Below are 13731 nucleotides of genomic sequence, written 5' to 3'. Positions count from 1 at the left end.
AGCCTGAGCCAATGCTTTGGTGTGGACGTTTTTTCAGTTCATTCCTGCTGAAATACCACAGGCCGGACTGACGCGACGCAACTGGGCTCTTGGGCCCGTATTCGCAGAAACCCTCTTTTCGTAAGCAAATGCCAGACAATCACGACGTTGGACATATTGAATTCAATGTAATTATTCAATTCAGCTAAAGTTATCATTAGCGAAGCTAGCCAACCGGCCAGTGGCAAAAAGCACTTACGCACGAAAAGCTTTGTGACTTCGGCCTCTGGTTCTTGTATGGTATTCAATGTTTCCACGGATTCATCCTGCCATATGTGTCAAGGCCGCGTATTTGGGACAAGAATTTGTGATGTAAAGGTAAACCCTTAAGAGAGTCGGCGGCCGTGACAGGCTGCTCGTGGAGAAAGGTTTTTTTTAATTACTGCTGGATATATATATCCGTACAAAGAGCGATGGAACGAAAAATGTTAGGCCTAACGTTAAGAGACAGGAAGAGAGCGGTGTGGAACAGAGAACAAACGGGGATAGCCGATATTCTAGTTGACATTAAGCGGAAAAAATGGAGCTGGGCAGGCCATGTAATGCAGGATAGATAACCGGTGGACCATTAGAGTTACAGATTGGATAACGAGACAAGGGAAGCGCAGTCGAGGACGGTGGAAAACTAGGTGGGCTGATGAAGTTAGGAAATTTGCAGGAGCAAGTTGGAATCAGCTTGCGCAAGACAGGGGTAATTGGAGATCGCAGGGAGGGGCCTTCGTCCTGCAGTGGACATAAATATAGGCTGATGATATATATATATATATATATATATATATATATATATATATATATATATATATATATATATATATATATATATATATATATATATATATATATATATACGAAAGAAGAATGGGAACCGAGGGGCTCGATTTTGTTAATCATAACCACATAAAGCAAACAGACAACGAAGCCAATGAAAGCATCGGGGAAATTAAGTGTAGTTGAAATTGGAATGTAGAAAATAATGAAGAAAAGGGAAATGAAAGTGGACGAAAAGATAACTTGTCGCCGGCGGTAGCCGAACCCGCAACCTCCGCATTACGCGTGCGTTGCACTACCAATTGTGCTACGGCAACGGCCATCAATTCGCCCACTAACTTGGGTATATTTATGTTTGCCAGATCTAGCCCTAGGAGTGTTAGCCATATATATATATATATAGATCATTAGGCACCGCAGATTTATTTCTATTTTTTAAATTGCATACGGCTCCACTAAAAGATGCAGAAGGGCCCCTTTGCGCTATGGGAAACGTATACTACTTCAAGAACGAATGTGGATGTGACATATGCACGTGGAGTGACAAGTGGGTGCAGACGTGACAAATTCGTCTACGCCCATGCTCAGGTGTAACTTGTAAAATAATAAATTATGCGAAAATTTATTGCCAAACCTATAAAATAATTAATTCAGTGCCGATAAAGACGCAACAAAATTAAAAGGAAGTCACGTTATGATATACAACAAAGCGTTGACTTCTTTCTTTAATCTCATTTTCAGGACAATCCGCCAGACCTGCAAGCTAATGACTTCGATGAGCAATTGACACGAAAGTTGATCTCTAAACCAATGAATAAAAACACACCCACACAGTTAAACGCGTTGCAGCAACGCACGCGGACGACCCAAGCTCAGTAGAAAGTGTATACGACTACGACTGGAGCACCCATTAGTTCTTACCCGACCTAAACACGGCCAGGGACTCGAAACATCAGGGACTCGAGACACAGAACTAAGCAGCGCATTATAATGGACAAACGAGACTAAAACAATGAGCTAGAGATGTTCGTCAACAACTTGCAAAGGCAGCCACCAACACCGGATCCCCGTTTCCTCCCTCGTACATATATAGGGCTCGGAGCGGGAGGGCGCGCGCGCGCGCGGAAGCTAACGTCTCAATCCCCGGCGTTCCCGGCACACATGTAGCGTGTATCGGCGAGGCGATAGACATCTTGGGGAAATTCATTGTCGCCAAACCCCTTACGGTGTCAGTGAGCACGGTTGTGGTGGCGCGCGGCTTCCCTAACGCGGGCAAGAATGCCACCCCGTTAGATCGAAGAGCCCATAATAGCTCGCGCCACCGGCCGACCGAGTCTTAGGCAGGAGGGGGGTAATACGAAGTCCCCGTGCAGCACATTATAACCCCATCCACATTCGGAGGAAAGAACCACGCGGTACCTGCCAGCGCCGACGCGCTCGCGTCTGTGCTCGGGCCTCTTGCGCCCATCTGGGGAGCTGGGCTGCTGGTTGCGCAACGCCTCAACCCTATTCTGTAAACCCCCACCCGCTGCCTCCGTGGTTCCTTGGCAGCCCCCCCCCGGGGAGGAGCCACTGTGCTCCCCTCCATTTTGGGGAGAAAGGGTTCCGGGGGGGGGGGCACCATTGTGTGCCGTCAAGGGCCTTTCGCTCCCGCTTCTCTGCGCCTATTAGCCAGTGTTTCCTCGGCGCGTGATGGTCGCATTGTGCGCGACGTCGGCTCCGCGCAGATAGTGTCGCCACGCATCCCCAGTCCTGGCACGCGGAAGAAGGGACGGCGCGTGTTCGCGTGAAATCAACTCCTAATCGACTGTGAAAAGACACCGGTTTCCCAGAGCCGCAGCTCCTGGGCGCGCGTCGTGTCGTTACACGCGCCGCTTGGGTGGCGCCCGAGCAGCCAGCGCTTTCATGAGACGTTCCTTTTTCTATTTGCCGGGACGGTTGCTCTTTACCGCGGTGTAGCGAAACTCGCAGAAACACTGTAACGAGTGGGAACAGTTTGTTGACGCAAGTGCGTACGCGAGCGCCATTCTAACCTCTGTCAGAATGTGACTGACCAGTGACAGACGCGAAGGAACTCGAAATAGCTGCAAGCCTTTAAAAACATGAATCTACTACATTATTATTATTATTATTATTATTATTATTATTATTATTATTATTATTATTATTATATGGTAACCCATGGTAACCGCAATAAATAAAGATTGGGAGAAATTGCGTAATCCACAGAATGATGCCTCAAGTTAGCTACAACCAACAATGTCGTCAAGTTTACTGCGTTCAATATGTTAGTAATTCCTTCTAATCATTGATAATATTAAAAATATTTCAAGAAGTTTATATGAAGAAACTGAAATAGGTTCGTACGTGCGACACACGTACGAACAACTTCTAGTGCCAAAAGAAAGCCATCGTTGCCGAATCCAGACAACCGGTAGTGTTCATTTCAATGCACAGGTTGCGTCAAGGAAACACAGTTTTGTACGTTCGACTGTAAGAAAAGATAAAACTCCTTCATCCGAAGTTTGCGTCCATTTATAAAAGTGTAAAGTTTGTTTCCACAGAATGCAAAAAAAAAACGAAAAGAAAAAAAGACGAAAAAAAAAAACAAAAAAAAAAACCCGGCGCCGATCGAGGGTATCAGGAAACAGAGGCAAGGCAGCTGCCATGAAATATAAATTTCGAACACGCAAAGAGGAAGCGCTGCATGGGAGGGCAAGGTGGGCCACGCATCCCCGCTGAATATATACAGTAACCCGATAGAGGAAAGTTTCACGAGGGAGGCGCACGCCTCAATCGTCACAGGAGCCGCGGCGGCGGCAGCAGCTTGAAAGTCGCACCACGAGCGCCATAAAGGCCGCCAAGGTCTTGCACTTTTGCAAATGAGGCCCAGCAAGAAGCCTGCCTCGCAACATTTTTGTTTTGGCCGCTTCAAGCTTCCTCGAGCCCCACGTCCCACAGTGAAATTTCTATAGCGTTGCTCCCACACAGCCGCGCGGCTTCGCCAACTTCTCCAACGCTCGCTGCTCCTTCCTCGCTTTGCGCAGAAAGACGCGAATACAGAAAGAAAAGAAAAAAAAAAAAGAGAGAGGGAGGGAGGAATTTGGAAACAAGGTACACGAAGAAAAATATCCTCAACGGGTGAAAGCATCCTCAACTCTCAAACTGCCACTCCTCCATAAATCCAGCGTCTGTAGCGGTCGTTTCCTTTTATTAGAGTCGTTACTCAATGCGCTCTTGCCGCTGAAGCCGAGGGCCGAGCATTTAACCTGGAATGCGCGCCTCCGACAGAGAGAACTGAGGAAAGGGTGTCAGGGCGCGGCGCGGGTACCCGAGAAACGCACGCTCGTAATAACGAGCTGGCACAGCCTTGCCGAGGACCCACATATACGCACTCGTAGGGGACCGCACCCGACGGTTTCGTCTCCTTTTCCACCCATGGCTTCTCCCGCGTGCTCTCTTTCCCCCGACGATGCTCTCGCTGTAGAGGCGACGCGTGCGAACAAGAGGATGTACGGGCAAAGCGTTGTTGTACACCGCGCTCCCCCACTACGAATGAAACCGTTAAACTAAGACCCGGCAGTGTGGAACGCGGAACGACGACTCGTGGCCTCGTATACGCACCCTTGTGCAACACGCGCGGCCCGTTCATATAGCGGCTCTTACGTAAATGAAGCTTCGCGTTTGCTACTGTAGTGCTTTTTGCGTATTCTTCTCCAGACTGCACGACTTCTTCGTTTCAGCAGCAGAAGGGTTACAGGAGTGAATTCCTGCCGGCACCGTTAGACGTGCATCGTTCCGTGTTTTCTTTTAAAGAGTTATGGTGCGAAAGGTGGACGGGAAAGAAGGACGCGAGACAGAAAGAGTTCCCAGGACTTATTACTACAGATGACTACCCTGGTGTACTTAACATGCCTCTTGGCCATGAATCTGACAGTCTACCAGTTCGAAAACGTCTATAAGGGTTGAAACACTTCTGAAACACTTAAATATATGCCCATTAAGTTTCTAGATATCAGGTTCATATAGGTGCGATGAGTGAACGCGAGTTCTGGGCCCGGTTCAATGAAATACCTGCTCTATATTTCAAGCGGCCATTCTAAGTTAATAAAAAGCGGAATCGTTCTCGCCTACCAGAGCGCCTCGCTGGCGAAAGCATATGAGCATCAGCTCCCGTTAACTTTTACGATAGAAGTTGGTCGCATTTCTCGCGCAGATTAATTATCCGCTCCCTCTGATCTCTAGCGAGATAATTTTGCTAAAGTTAAACGACGCTTCCGGAAAATACGACGGTGCGCGAAGCAGACATCGTCCCGCGCATGCGATTCCATATATTCATGCACTGTAGAATAATCTATAAAAAGTGGATGATCGATTTAATATGCAGGTTCTGTCTGCGCCATGTTAGCATGTCCAAGGTGTGTGCCATGAGGAGTACAACGCACGCCAGGAAATGCACTACAGACCATGCTACAAAGTTCGCCTATTGAACCTTTGGCGCATTCTATAAGTTATTCTGCTCAATAGTAGGAAGCAACACCGCCGCCGAACTCACCGATGTTTCAATGACAGGGCACGTGAACACAAACTAAAAAAATATATATATATATATATATATATATATATATATATATGGGGTTTTACGTACAATAACTACGATCTGACTATGAGGCCCGCCGTAATGGGGGACGCCGGATTAATTTAGACCACCAAGGGATTCGTTAATGTGCACTCAAGGCACAGTACACGGGCGTTTTTTGCATTTCACCCACATCGAAATGCGGCCGCGGCAGCCGATCCCGCGATCTCGTGCTTAGCAGCGCAACGCCATAGCCGATAAGCCAGTGCGGTGGGTAAGAACCCAAACTTAACGTGAAGGCTGCGCATGTAAAATCCTGGAAGTGCGTAGCGTTATATTCCAACGCACAAAATTCATAGGGAAAAGAAAGGAGAAAACGGAAATAGAAGTGACACAAACCGTCTACATCAGGCAGCGGGGCTTGACATGCGTTAGTAAAGGATCACCGTCACTCCTTGATAAAGAAAAGTTATTTTGAGACTGTTATGCGCTAATTTTGACGCGAGTTAGAATTTTTGTTCAAAATGATGGTGACGATGCGAGTGCGCGAGTGCAAGAAATGTGGGAGCGCCCCGTTTCGAGCAATAAACATGAGTAGGCACATAGCACTCTTTCTGTCTCAGCCATCCTTTCCGACCACCTTTAGCGCCATAATCTTTAAGAAATAATGTGTAACGAACGAGCTAAATGTAAGGTCCTGCTGCAGAATAGGCTTCGTTGATGGAATCACTGAACTGTTCCTAAGAAATATATAGAGATAAAATGCCTATGGCTCAATTCTAATATGCATCGGTCTACTAAGCCACCCAGGTGGATTATTTCGAATTATTTAGGCTACGTTGATTTCATAAACTTTGGAATGTCAGTCATCATTCTCCAGCGTCTGTTGCAGTCTGAATGAAGCCGAATGGATTCCAGTACAAAAACGAAGTCGAACACCTTCCGCGTGGACATGAGATCACTCCAGACACAAAGCATTATTGTCAAGAAAGTTAATCAATTCGGTTGGTCATTAAATAATCTCGTACTTCGAGGGTCGTACTCGAGAATTAAGCAAACAGCGAGAGCCGTTGCACTGGTGGCAGAGAGCGAGCCACTCATATCTGTCCCCCTCCCAACATCCCACCACCATCACCACCAATATCCCATCAACGCGAAGCGCGTAGATGTTATGCTGCTGTTCGAAGGCTGGTAGCGTGAGACCTAAACCCTCGATTTCGCTCAGAGGTTAGGAACCAGATGTCCGTAGGCGGAAATGGCAAGATCTAGCCGTTTTCGCTCTCATAAACAGACTTGATGACTTGCCCGGCAATTTTATACTCCAAAAATTATATAACGATTAGGAACGGTTAAGAACGGAAGAGGGATTCTGTTGAGCATTGTCCAGCAATCTCACTAGAACAGGAGGCATCCTTGCATATAAAGTAACGTGATGGCGCAACACCTTGCCGACTGTGAACACCCTGAACTAGCCGTTTGGTGTTACAATTTAGCAAACTTCGGCCGAAGCCACGTGGCCGCACCAACGCGGGAGCCAAATCCAAACTGGCAAACTTGCAGATCAAGATTTAGCGATACTGTGTGACATTAACCATTATCTGCCTACCACCGGCTCTTACACCACCTATTTTTCATCTGCCAGTGAGCTGTTCTTATGGGGGCTTCTGCGTGACATGGCACGCTGCTTCGAGAAAGTGGCGACATCTAACTGAGAATATTGCTACATGCTCACATATAAGATCTACAAGACAACACAAATGGCTTGTAGTCAGTTTCAGCATTTGTACCACAATTCACCGGCTGCAAATTAATGTTTCAATCAAACTTCCATAAGGTTTCTCTTGACCCGCAGTATATTACATAATAATACCACAATAGTAAATAAAAAATTGCTTCATCTGCTCATGTGTAATGAAGACTTCGCTTACTGACATATGGCGCAACGATGTGCTAAGGAGAATGCTGCTGATAGATGTGACCCAGCTTACAAACAGCACAAGCTGGGTGTGGCCAGTGTAGAAACACATGGGCAGCCAAACTCAAGAGAGAAAGTTGAGATAACCAGTTTTCAACCAGTAAAAACAATTTTTACTTTTTCGCAAGCTAGCGCAATGGCGCCACAGAAACGAAACGACTGAAAAAAAAGAAGAAGAAAACGATATTATGTCGCGCACATTACGGGGCCAACGACTATACACTGTATATCATTGCCCTACAACACGGAAGAAACTCGCCACGCGCGCGTATATTCCGCGTAAGGCAAGCCAGGTCACCTCACCAAAATGGGCAAATTTCCAGAAATTTCTACCGGTGAAAGATAACAAAAAAAGAAAAAAAAAAAAGGGAAAGCTCGAGCTCAGTCTTGTCCCGTGTGTTGCGTCACCTACTCTACACGTTATGTTCCTGCCACACAGTTTTGATTCTTTTGCCCAAACGCATGCCACGAACGCACGCACAACATGAATTGACAGCACAATAACCACGCGCGACGAGGAAGGCTTCGCGGCCGTTACTTCCGGGGTCAGTGACACATCCCCACACTTCCACCTAGCTCGGCAGCACGCGCTCCCCCCCGATGTTCGTTTCTGTTCTCATTTTTTTTAGGCGCCTGTCGGCGTGAATATGACGCCAGAGCGACGGCATCCACGAGCCAAACACGGTGAGGGATGTAAGTAATGACTACACGGACCTGGAGCCGCTACACAAAAGGGCGAGAGCGCACTCTTTAACTTCACTCGCGCAAACATCGCACTCGTTAAGCGTGAAACGATAAAAAAAATGGAAAATGAAAAAAAAAGGAAGAACCGATGAGCCCAGCCGCCACAACGGTGCCTCAGGGTAGAAGAAGCGTCGTTACATTTTTCTCCCGTTTAAGGCAGTTGAGCACACGGCGGTTGTTTCGACTTGCAGCAAAAATCATAAAAGCGAACGAACACACGGTGGGTACGGGAACGGCCCGGACCAAAGAAAAAAAAAATGAAAAAAAAAGAAACCCCACACACACGCACATCACATCACATACATGAGGCACGTGAAACACGCCAAAGCGGAAGTAAAACGAGGGAGCGAAGGCGCGCGCGAGCGGGGAGCGCGCCGCCAGATGCGCTTTCTCTTAGTTTACTTCCCGCGGCAGCCGTCGTCGGCTTCTGTCGATGCAATCGGCCGTTGCCGTGCGGGAATTAATGACACGCGCCTCTTCGTCTCGGAGACAAGCGCATGAATAGGTGACACACGCGGAGCAGGGGTCGGCCGTAAACGGCGCGCGCACCGCTCACAAACGCACGCACAGCGCGCAAACGGCTGGCTCCGTTCCCCTGACGGCCGCCGCGACGTCGGTGAGCTCGTAAAGCTGTCAGTCAGCGCCGAGCCGGCCGCCGCAAACGGGGGACCCCCTTCCTCGGCGTCTTCCTCTCTCCCGTTGAGCCCGAGAGCTCTCCCGCCGAGCGTCTTCCGGGCAAAGCCCCTCTGACAGGGCGTATATGGCCCATCCTATATAGGGACGCTTAAACGAGGTCCTCAGGAGTGGCCAGGAGAGAGAGAGACGATGCTCGCGCTGGCCATTTCGCTGAGCAGCAAGCACAGAAAAGCGCGGCAGATGCTGAAATGCCGAGTTTCTCACGGCGTGTACTACACTCGGCGTGCAAACGTATACGGAGCATGCATGGGTTCTGCGAAAAAAGGCTCAATCCTCTCGCATTTTATGCCTGCAACCACTACAGAACGGCACAACACGACCTGCCCGTCGGGCATCGCGAAACCGACGGCGGTCACGTGAAGCGCGTGCCACCCAGTGCGGCAGCTCATTATCTTAGAACAAGAAAAAGGCAAGCTCTCATGGTACTGCCGAAGTTGCGAGACTGCGCTGCGCGGCTGTTGCTAGAACTATAGTAATAAGCTTCAACGCCACCTATCCAAGAAATCCAAAAAAATTCAGTCGGCAGGGCACAAGTTCGACTCCCTTATCAGGCGAGTCGGCACTCCTGTCTATCTTACTCTCTGCTCTTTACAGTTTTGCGCGACAGTCCCGACGTGTGACGCAATGTATGATACTATTAACACGCACCGAATGCTGATTTCACGATCACGTGGGGGTAAGGGCTGTGCGCACGCTCTTAATATTTTGTTATGTGTGCACACATGCAGTGAACGCACGAGTTCTTCGGTAGATTGACAATTACCACTCAGGTGATCGCCATATTCAATGCGCTGCAGCTGATTAAATGTCGATGACAGCGAGGAATGGTGGGTCTTTGTTCCGAGCATTCCTTCTAAACCTCACAGAATCCCTACTCGACTGTTCATGAAGGTTGTTCATACTCCCATAAGAAACAAATTCCTGAGTGGTCGCGTAAAGCCCAAATAGTATAATGTGAAGATATTAAATTATTTAATAAAGTAGCTCTAGTTCCAAGTGCTAAGCTGTTTTTGATATAATTACGCCTTACTCGACTTGTGGGCGAAAAAGTTCGCAGGATGCTTCTGCGGTTGATATCCTCCCCTGAAAAGGCAACAGTTACGCAATTTGTTTTGCGTGAAACGAGCAGCTCAAAGACACCCCGTCACCTTATCTTATGCCACTGGTAGTAAAGGACCACGTGTATGAATACACAGGAAATCAGCATGAATGTATTAATAAGTACCGTACGTTTCTCTAGGTCAATTACTCACAGGGGACCCTGATCACGAGAAGGAAACTTACAGAAGAATAAAAAATGGGTTGGAGTGCATATGGCAGGCATTGCTAAATCCTGACTGGAAGCTTACCACTGTCGTTGAAAAGAAAAGTGTACAATCATTGCATTCTACCGGTGCTAACATATGGAGCAGAAACTTGGAGGTTAAAAAAAAAAAAAAAAAGCTCGAGAACAAGGCAAGGACCGCGCAAAGCGCGATGGAACGAAAATTCTTTGGCGTAACGTTAAGAGACAGGAATCGAGCGGTGTGGATCAGAGAGCAAACGACGATAGCCGATGATAGTTCACATTAAGAACAAAAATGGAGCTGGGCAGGCCATGTAATGCGTAGGGCAGATAACCGGTGGCCTATTAAAGTTACAGAACGGGTGCCAAGGGAAGGGAATCGCAGTCGAGGACGGCAGATGATGCAATTAGGAAATTTGCAGGCGCAAGTTGGAATTAGCTAGCGCAAGATAGAGGTAATTGGAGATCGTTAGGAGAGGCCTTCGTCTGCAGTGGACAAATACATAGGATGATGATGATGAAGCAAGCCTCGTTGGCTTAGGATGTACACCTCGCATACACTGCTCAACTTTAATTCAATGGTTAATTCATTCAATCGGTTTAAGGTTTAACATCCCAAAGCAACAGATATCAGAGACACCGTAGGGGAAAGCTTTGGATTAATTTTGACTACCTGAGGTTCTTTAACATGCACCTATATCTAAGTATACTAGCGTTTTTGCATTTCGTCCCCATCGAAATGCGGCCACCGCGGCAGGGAGACGAACCCGCGGCCTCATGCTCAGCAGCAAAACGCCATAGCCACTGAGCCACCGCGGCGGCTAACAACGTTAATTCTTCAAATTCTAGTTACACCTTTTCTTTCTTACAATGCAAATAGTTATAGAACGTGCAAACACGTCCTGACCAGTTGTTTATTTGCGGGTACACCGCTGTCCAGTGCTATCGATTACAGAGATTACAGAGATTGCAGTCAGACGGAGAACGAAGTGAAGATTATCCAAATGATCAAACCCGTTCACGGGGCAACGCCTCATAATGCTGCCGCATGCTTGTATGTATAGCATGCTCAGACTGACAAGAAAAAGAAAATGCCCAAGGAGTAGACAACCGCCAACCATACCTCCAGAAAAAATAGCGGCGAAAGTTTGCCACCAGGTGTAGTCGGATCACGAAAGGCACCGGCAGAAATAATGGAGTGAATGGAGCGGTCATTCAACCGTGAGACAACACGGCAAGTTATTAAGGAGTACCATTCGAAAAACAACACCTGTGCAAGGTTACAGCCTCACATTCCGACAGACGATCCGGATCGTTTAAAGCTTTAAAGTGCACATACCCTCGATCGAAGTTTTCTCTGGCGTTATGCAATGGAGACGGACCATTCGATGAGCCACCTAAAGATGTCGAGACGTCGTCTTTTCAGCACGACTCACCATAATAAAAGGCGAAAGATGAAGCGGCCCGTGTACGAGTCTACCGAGAAGCAGAAGCATCTGAAGGACTCGAACATCAAAGCAAAGCTGATCCCATTTATCGACAACCACGCAGCATCATTCACATGAAATGGTTTCACGATGGATCACCAAACAGTCCCTTCGGCACTTGCAAGTTCTTGATAGATTGTTCACGAACATTTCTAGTGATATATCACTTCTACGAAGTAGTAGTATGCCAATATGAACTGCCCGCGACAAGTTCCCTAGGCAGGAGGTGTGTACCACGACTCGAGCACCCGCGTATTCTCCGGACTATAGAGTTCAACTAACATCGTTTACTTCCCAGAGTGAACATTCTCTAAAATAATGAAATTTGCATGAACGTTGGGTACAAGAAGAATGTCGCGAGCGCGCGACATTAACAACGTCCCGGTATGTGACTAAAACCTATCACGCGGACCCTGTTGAGTCGTTCTTGATCGCTTCAGCAGAGGAAAGTAGTTTAACTCGGTGCATTCCCTTTTTTGCTCATACTAGCGGGAGTCCTAAAACTTAGTTGGCAGATGGTGTCTAACACGATTCGTAACTTCATAACTACTGTGAAATTACTTTAACGTAAGGGAGCACCACCTGAGACGCAGGCAATTGAACTATTTGAGAAAGGAATATTCCAAAATCAGATACGTCAGCTGGCACGTAGACGGGAGGTTAGGACACAGCATGGGAAATGCTGTGTCGTAATCTCCTGCCTCCGTGCCAGGAGCTGCAGCTGCAAAACACCGACGCGATATGTCGGATGCGGCTTCAACATCGGTAGCAGCGAGACATCGATCTCTTGCGGACGAGTTCGATCGGGCCTCATGTTTTGCATACGAAGCGACGGCACACCGCGGTTTTAGCCGATCCTCGGTAGATGGCGAGCGGCGTCCTGCTTCGCTCAGAAACAAGCTCTCTCGAAGGCAAGCCGTAATCGGAATAGTACGCAAAGCGCGTAACACAATACGTTAAATGGACTGACAACTGGCAAGAATGTGTTGTGAGACGTTGATGGAAATGAAATGACCATGACTTACAGTGATAGAATCCCGGACGCTGTTCGGGATTTAAGTAAGGATTATAATTTTAAATTGGCAAAGAAAGTACCGTGCTGATGATTATTATTTATTGGCATCCCCTTTGAAACGGGGCGGTGACAAATAGTCACCTAGCCTGCTGAATTTAATCAGGTATGCTGTACACGTTTTTCATTCTAGAATCTTTGTATACCATCCACAGAATCTTTTTTCCCCTAAAAACGTCTCTATCTACCTTGTATCGCTACCTATGCCTGTACCGGATCCGGTCGTATCAATTTTTTTCCTGCTTTTTGTCCCACGAATACTCTAAACGCCACTTGCTTATCTCGACTGCTGACCGGTTGATGCTATGGGTTGTGAAAAGAAAGCGAAAGCGCGCATAACCACATATCATACGGCAAGCGAAAAAACGCAAGTGCATAAGCGCAATAAGAACACTTTGTGATACCGCGACACGCGATCCATTACAGCCAACTGCACTCTGTCCTGGTGCTGCTCACCTAGTGGCCTCGCATTGCGGTAACGAATGGCGCATGGCTCTACGATACAGCATTCTAATAACTGACACGCATATCGCCATATTATTTGCTTAAGTAATAGAAAGAAAGCGGCACGGCGTTGTTGTAGATTGTTGCAATAGCCAACGTAAGCAAGGAGTTACGGAAAGCTTGAAGACAGAATGAAAGCCAATTACCGTGAAGATGTTATGTCAGCAAGCGGAAAAAGTTTTGTGCAATGCACGTAGCTAAAATGTAAACAATAACTGCGCACTCGAAGATGCGTTGCCGTATTTTTAGTTATCAGTAACGACCAGGACCCTTACTCAAAAAAAATAATAAAAAAAAAAAAAAAACGCCAGCCAGTCGTGATGACGGACACATTAGCGAAAGCCGTCGGCCAGTGGAAAGCAGCACTTACGTACGAAAAGCTTTGTTAATTCATCCACGTATAATGAAGCATATCTTTATTGTCTTCTTCTCGTGCTTACCATGCTTTTGCGGTGCATAAGCGTGCATTCTGGTTTAATAATAGTTTAGTGTTGGCTTTAGTGCCTATTTTGATGTTCGTGCATTTATGGCCATAATTTTTCAGCAAAGTTGTAATTGGGCCAATGTGTCGACGTAACTTAA

General features: G+C 47.2%; 1 protein-coding gene across 1 annotated transcript in view; it reads right to left on the bottom strand.

The window, feature by feature from the left end:
• Positions 1-13731, bottom strand: part of LOC119431826 (protein-L-histidine N-pros-methyltransferase) — a 185957-nt gene that overhangs the window by 136025 nt on the left and 36201 nt on the right. The gene's annotated exons all lie outside the window — the stretch shown is intronic.

This window comes from Dermacentor silvarum, chromosome 1, assembly GCF_013339745.2.
Source record: "Dermacentor silvarum isolate Dsil-2018 chromosome 1, BIME_Dsil_1.4, whole genome shotgun sequence".
NCBI classification, from domain to species: Eukaryota; Metazoa; Arthropoda; class Arachnida; order Ixodida; family Ixodidae; genus Dermacentor; species Dermacentor silvarum.
Note: the sequence above shows the minus strand (reverse complement) of the source record. Positions and strands in the feature narration are given on the sequence as shown.